Here is a 7,561-nt window from a genome sequence, read left to right as displayed (position 1 = left end):
ATAATAATGTATTGATTATTAAGCCTATTATATCTTTCTATTATATGGTATGCTACAATTTGATAAACTGTCATGCTATTTAAATTTAAATTATAATAATTGATGCCATATTATCTGCACGTGTACGTAAGTATTAATATTAAAATTAGAGAAAATATCATAATATTCATATATAGAAAACAATGCATATTATAAATGGACTGTCCCATTTTTAAACAGTTTTTATAATGCCTTCTTTTAATGCATTCTTAATAAAAACGTAATATTTTTTGGTATTATATTATATAGGTATACTACACTGCATTTATATATTTTTTATGAATAAAATTAACTCATAATTTTGTCGAAATAGTTTGATTTAGAAAGTTCTATAGTTTACAAAATTGCCTAAAAATATATGAATTCTTTTACATTTTTTTTTGTATAGATAGCTATTATATTAATGGTCTGAATTATGTATTTCTTGTAAAAAATAATTATATCTTGTTACCTATATCATTTTTTGAATAATATATTTGGAGAAATATGAGGATTTTTGAACGTATGAAAGTTTAAAGCAATTTATCTCTTAATCACCTATTATGGAGTTAAGGGTATTTGTTTTACGAGGGCAGTAGGTATAGTGTAACATATCGCTTATGTGACAATGGTAATCTGAGACCTAAGCACTAACCCCTAACACAGCCTACCGTAACTTACAAGGCTGGTTATGTTTAGTAACTATTTTTCTTCACTAATAAAACGGTTCAGTATACTAGTGGCGAAGGGTGGAGGCAGGATGTTAAGATCCGCCATAAATAGTGCACACTAAGCGTTGTCAGTCATACTTATTTGTTTTCATTGAAATACGGGTACAATTTACATATGGTGTAGGTTAGTTTTTTAAATTCAATTAAACTCTGCGAAACCAAGCCATGATAATAGTCAAAAAATACTCATATATGTATATATAAAATATCTAAAATTATGCAATTAAATCATACATCACTTTGGATATTTTAAAGATAGAATAATATTTTTTTATCTATTATAGTTTGGTTTAGGCAGGACTTAATGAATTAAAAAAAATGAACCAACAATATGTGTAATTAGTATTCTTAATTCAACGAAAACAAATAAGTATGAATGAAAAAGTGGGCACAATTTTGTCGTTTCGCCCAAAATATACCAAAACTATTAAGGTTTGGTTTAGGTAGGGTTGATTTGATTTTTAATAACTAACCAATACCATCTGTAAATTGTAGTCCTAGTTCAACAAAAACAAATACGTATGACTAACAAAGTATAATGTGCATTATTTATGACGTGTCTTAGCAGCCTACCTCCACCCTTCACTACTGCATACTGTATATTTATTAATATTTACCAATGCTTTTATTAGACAGACAAATACAAATTGAGCATTTTTTTATTATAATATATTGACAATCAACTTTGACGTCTTATTTTATTTAGTGACTATTAATTTAAAATGATAATATAATAATTTTCGACCATCCCTTAATTTGTACATAAACAGTTAGTATAACTTTATTTTATCGTAAGTATTTATTATTATTGTAGTTATGACTTATGATTATGGTGTGTTTATAAACTTTTCTACCAATAACAAAATTTACAAATTTGTATCTATCTATAAATTTATTACAACAACATAAAGGTAAAATTTACCCTCATAATTAATCAGCCCTTGTTAATGTTTTATAGAAAGAATTTTATTTACGCTGACTTTATTTATTTAGTATGGCCGAACCTTCAAAAACAAAGTTATCAAAATACATATTTAATATTCAAGCGAACGCTCTCCCGTCTTCCCTCTGACCACATAAATCACGTTCGAAGGGTGGGCAGCCGAAAAATATTTCACCGATAGACCAATAGCTACTTTGTTCGCATATATTTGGGTAGGTAAATGGTATTGATTTTGATTAATTAATGTAATTTTATAAAATTAAGATAACAACGTTGATTTCATTTTGCAAATATAACTTGTTTATCGTTTAGTTTATTGCTGATTATATTTGGATAGGTAGATTAATATAATATTGGTTTTGATTAGCTTTACTTAATACGATTTTAATAATTAATAGAATAACATTAATTACATATATTTTTAGAAACACAACTTATTATTATCATCACAATCAGCTTATGTCGATCCCATAGAGGTATTAAATAAAAAGAGGGGCAAGAAATCGGCTCTCTCATACAACTGAATGAAGCAGGCCAACAATAGCCGACAACTTACGAGAAATAGCGTCGCGATAAAAAAATCAGGGCATCACGAAAGATTTACTTTGGTCATTATAACGTACCCATATAATACAATGTTAACGTGGAAATTTTGCCACAACTTGATTACCAGCCCGCTTCACCATACTTTTTCACCATACCAGCCTTCTTCACCATACTTTCATATAATCTGCCGCCCCTAGGTCGATCCACTGTTGAATGAAGGCGCCCCCTTGTTAATACTATATGATTGATTGTAAACCTGAAAAATATTAATTACCACTGTGGGCCAGCACAACTACTGTTATAACACATACAATGAATACATTATTATATTGTTATTTTTCCCGAGACGACTGAATGACAACGTATTCGCTTGGTAATTCGAGGGTCTCGGATTCAAATATAGCAAAATTTACGTGCGTTTGTATCCAGAGTACGGCCCTAAAACATTGAGTAAGTGGCTTACATCCATTTCTCGTACAAAAAAATGGCGACCAAGATCCACACTGGATTGTAAAGCCAATTGTATATGTATTATTATTTGTACATTTGCCACACAGCTTACTTATCATTAGCCGGGAGTGATCCACTGCTGGATGAAGGCAATTTCTCATCTTGGTCCCTAGCTCTTCACTGTCACGCAGTGGCTCACCCAGGATTTAATATGGGGGGGGGGGGGGGGGGCAGGACGAGAATGTAAATTAGTCCCATAGGCAATTTTCTTCTTCATATAATTATTTTTACATATTGTCAGAATACACGGCGATATATTTGTACAGTTTCTCCTAGTTTTTACTAAATCGGAGGCATAGTGGCGGTAACCGTTGAGCGTGTCGTCAGCGACTGGCGGATTGGAAGTGACTAACAGCGGCCATGCTGGACATGTGCGCCTAGTATGCTAAAACATTACTCAAATAATATCGGCTGTGCTAGAAGTCGTTCTTTTCGCCGAATGTTTATCGTCAATTTTTGGTTTTTTAATATTGAGGTTCCAAAATATTAATTGAAAATGGACAAAAAAAAGTATTATTGCATTTAACTTATACACAAACCTACTCAACACAACACAGCTTAATTTCTCGTTTATCGGTATTTTGTCTATTGCACTCGGTGTACCTACACCATGCCCCCCACATCCTGAAACGGGCCCTCAGGCTAGGATATTTGGCTGGCCACCTACCTACCGCCAAGGTTAAAGGCAGTGTGAAACACTACATTAACGTTTTTCAAATTGTGCTTTAGTTCAAATTAAGGGTACTTATACAGTGAATTATTAGCGATTTTTAATACATCTACTTTAATAATGGAGCTGTCGAGTTTCGACACATAATAATAATAAAATATATTGCACAATTATATAATTTAAAATTTTCATGGCCACGAAGTATAATAGCGCCTAACTAGACTTTTTTACTATTAAAGCTAATTTGTGATGTGTGTTTATCTCACTTATCTGTTCATCCCGACACGCCGGGCCCCCCACAGCCCGAGCCCCCAGGCTAGAGCCCTGTCAGCCCTCCCCAGCCATGACCTACACCACTCCGGAATTTGGGTGGACACCGAGAATTTTTTGACAGTTCCATTAGGGATTGGGTTTCTAAAAAAAACCGACATTAGTGTTTTAAAATTTTTGTGTTAGAAATTAAAATCTAAGAATTTTTTCTAAAATGGGTGCTGGAGAATTACAAATATTTTTTTTGCCGTGCTTTTATTTGTCTAATCCTAAGGTATTGTTTATTGGCTTTCAATTTCAATGTTTAAAATCATTCTGATAATTTTTATGTTTGGGGGGTGCCAGGGCCCCTTGGCCCCCCCTGGGTGCGCCACTGCTGTCACGCACTTCCGCTGAACTTGATGAGATATTGACAACTGTGGACATTTAGTAACCCTTGGCTATCACCGTATGACTATATTTTCTTAGCGGCCATGCCAGCCATCTATCACGTTACGCAAGCTTGTCGGCCTCCTTATACATTGGTCTCTTTTGTGGTCTTTCCTTCCATGACAAACATGCATTTTTCCACGCCATGTTGCGATACTGATTGATTGATATTGATTTTTGGATTTCTCTTATATTAATGTACCATTGTTTCAGATTAAATATTTATAGATAGATATTTATTTATTTTACATAATAGGTACCTATAATGAACATGACAAATTATAAATTCAAAACGTACATGACATAACAAAAAAAATAAGTTAACAATATTGAAATAAAAATACAGGGTAATAATATAAGTAAATATTAAAATAATTCATTAGAATTTAAGTTCACCATTGGTGAGTACGCATAGTGTCTGAAGATGTTGAAAAGCGAAAACCGGGTCGCAAAAAATGACTAGAATGAAATAGTACAAAACTTAAATCCATTAGAATTTAAATTCAAATTCCATTAAATACTCTCGGTCGATAGTATTGCTATAATAAAATAAATGTTACAGGTGGATACGTTAGCACTAGTAGCACACCTTGGTTGAACAATCGGAAACAACCGAAATCGAGTATGACCTTATCCAAGCTTGTTTAAAAAAATTGATAACTTTCCGTCACTTTATTGTTAATGATCTTATAAATGGTACTATTGTATATTTTACGGTCTATTGACTGGAAGAGAAAAGGAGGGTTGGAAGGCTTAGACTGGGGTGATTGACAAATCTAGAAAGAATCACAGTAGGTCACCCTGAGGACAAGATTGGGAAGGGTGTTTGTGGCAGATAGGATCCATAGGGAGGCTCCTCTACTCTGTCTGGTCATTCCATCTCTACCTCCAATCGATCACTCCAAGCGCTCGCAAGTTTTTATATAGGCCGTCAAACCGCCGAATTTGTGGTCTTCCCACAGTCAATTTTCCTTCTGGACCATTACACCTGAGGCGCGTTGTCGATTGTTGATAGGATTTAATAAACCTGGAGACGCCTGGTTCATTAAAGTGATTGTTGAGTTATTATAGTTTTATAGGATACCGAGCTCGCAGATGAGGCCAAAAATGTTTCGTAAGATTCTTTGACTTGTCTGCTTATGAGGTTAAGGCCTCTCACTGACAGTAAAGTTAAGGCCCATGTGTTTGAATCGTAGCACAATACTGGTCTCAACAACGTTTTATATAGGTGGAATTTCGTGTTTATTGATACTCTGAAGCAGTGGCGGCTCGACGACTTTCTAGGTGGTGGGGTTTAGCCATTAATTATTAAGTATAAGTACCTACCTACCTACTTTCTCATATTATATATTGTGCTCCAAACTACTTATAATAATATGATATTATTAACGAGGAAATGAGTAATTTTTCAGAATTGATTATATGATTATCTGATTATCACATCTAAAAAGCGTGCTTAAAAATAAAACCTTAATTAATAATAATAACTATTATAGACTTACCATTATAAGTTTTGAACAACGACACAGCGATCGTTTTCATTCACTTGGGGGTTATTTGATTCGCTCCCCAGTATGCGTATACTAACGCTAATGCATTTAAATCCTTTGTAGAACAAGATTTGTATTGCAGCGACGGGATGAGCCTGAGTGACCCCAGTCAGCGAAAAATAGACGCCACAGCTTTCTTAATTTGTATATAGGTGTCACCGTAAAATAGGGAGGAATTAATTATTTTAATACCGCGTAATCATAATTATGTTATTACATAATTTACAATCATTGCTTTATTTATTAAATTTGTATAATAAAAATAAATATCTATATAAAATTGCGACGGATTAGATGGATAAATTAAGTAGGTATATTATGACAATAATAAAAATATCGGACGTGTATTTTTGAAATGATAACGATGTGGGGATGGTCCCTACGAACCCTTAAGGTAGAGTCGCCCCTGCTCTGAAGGATTTAAGGTATCTAGCGTGTATGATACTCCTTTGATAGATAAATAACATTGCATAAAAATATTTTAATGTAATTACAATCTGCCCAGTACTGCTTCTTATGTGAGTATATTATGTGGTATGGTTGGAAGTTGGTTGGTAGTTACATAAAAATGGAATAATATTATCATATTATTAATAACTAATCTGTAAATCAGTTAATAATAATATGTATATTGCCCACTCTACGCCAATTCGGGATTGCAATACCGAATGAAAATATCAATACTGGTATCCATGAAATATATGAAAAAAAGTATCTACCAATAATTAATATATATATATATATAAATCTCTTTAAAGTATTAATATTTTATAGCAAACATATCTAAATAGGTACATATTTTATACGTAAACTTTTAAAAATATCTTAAGGGACTCTATGGTAGCGATGCTGATGTATACAAATACCCAGAACTATAAATTGGCACTTTCTTCATGATTATACAAACAAACAATATTTAACCGGGATTTCAGATATATCTACTCAAAAATACACTTGACAACTTCTAAAACCCGCTAGCGACTGGCGAAAATATTTGGATAATTTAAAAATTACTAATGTATCTCCCTTTAATGGAAATGTATTTCGAAAATTTGCATGTGTCATTGCTGATCATCAAGGAAGTCGAAGAACAACGGAAGTAAACCAGAAATCGCATAACCCGACAAAAAATTACAGTCCTATTAAAAACTAAACTAAATATATCGGTATTGTCTAATTTTTAAAACCGGTATTTCGGTATCGAAAAATACCGGTATTGCAATCCCTAACGCCAATGTGTAATATGAATGACACATCGACCAGTAGATAATGGCACATCCATTTATTTTTTAAATTTCGGATAAAATGAGTAGGTATCTAAATAATTTATGTGATTGTTGGAATAACATTAAAACATTTTTAAATTTTTCATTAAGTCATCCTTAATTTTTCAAGTATATTAGTGTCACAAGGATGCTTTTGATCATTCACATCCATACACATTGCAAATTGCAATCTTTCACAATTCTCTATTTTGGAACGGCCTCGAGTAAAGTAGGGGTCGATGGATATGGCGCCTCATTCCATAATAATCCTGGAGAGGGTTTATAGGATATTTTGAGGCTTCCCTCACCCACGAAAGGTGCGTGGAAACTACCTTTGGATTCTCACAATACGTCTTGTGATAATCTATAATTCTGTACGATCGGTGTGGTAGGTACATCAGTCCAGCGTTTTTACAAACTTATTTGATTTTAGCGATTTTTTCCCCCATTATTATAATTTTGATTAAAAGTTGATTAGTCGTATAGCGACTGTACACATGCATGGATTTACTTGTACCAATTGTGTGTATTTCAAACTATCGTGATGATAATTGTTTACACGTAAAAGTGCTGACTGTCTCGCCGATCTCATTCGTCAAGAGAAAGCGAGACGCGATGTTATCATTATT

Source organism: Rhyacophila brunnea, unplaced genomic scaffold, assembly GCF_057557595.1.
Source record: "Rhyacophila brunnea isolate RB1 unplaced genomic scaffold, BYU_Rbru_1.0 scaffold_5, whole genome shotgun sequence".
Classification (NCBI taxonomy): domain Eukaryota; kingdom Metazoa; phylum Arthropoda; class Insecta; order Trichoptera; family Rhyacophilidae; genus Rhyacophila; species Rhyacophila brunnea.
The sequence above is the reverse complement of the archived record's forward strand: the minus strand, read 5'-3'. Positions refer to the sequence as shown.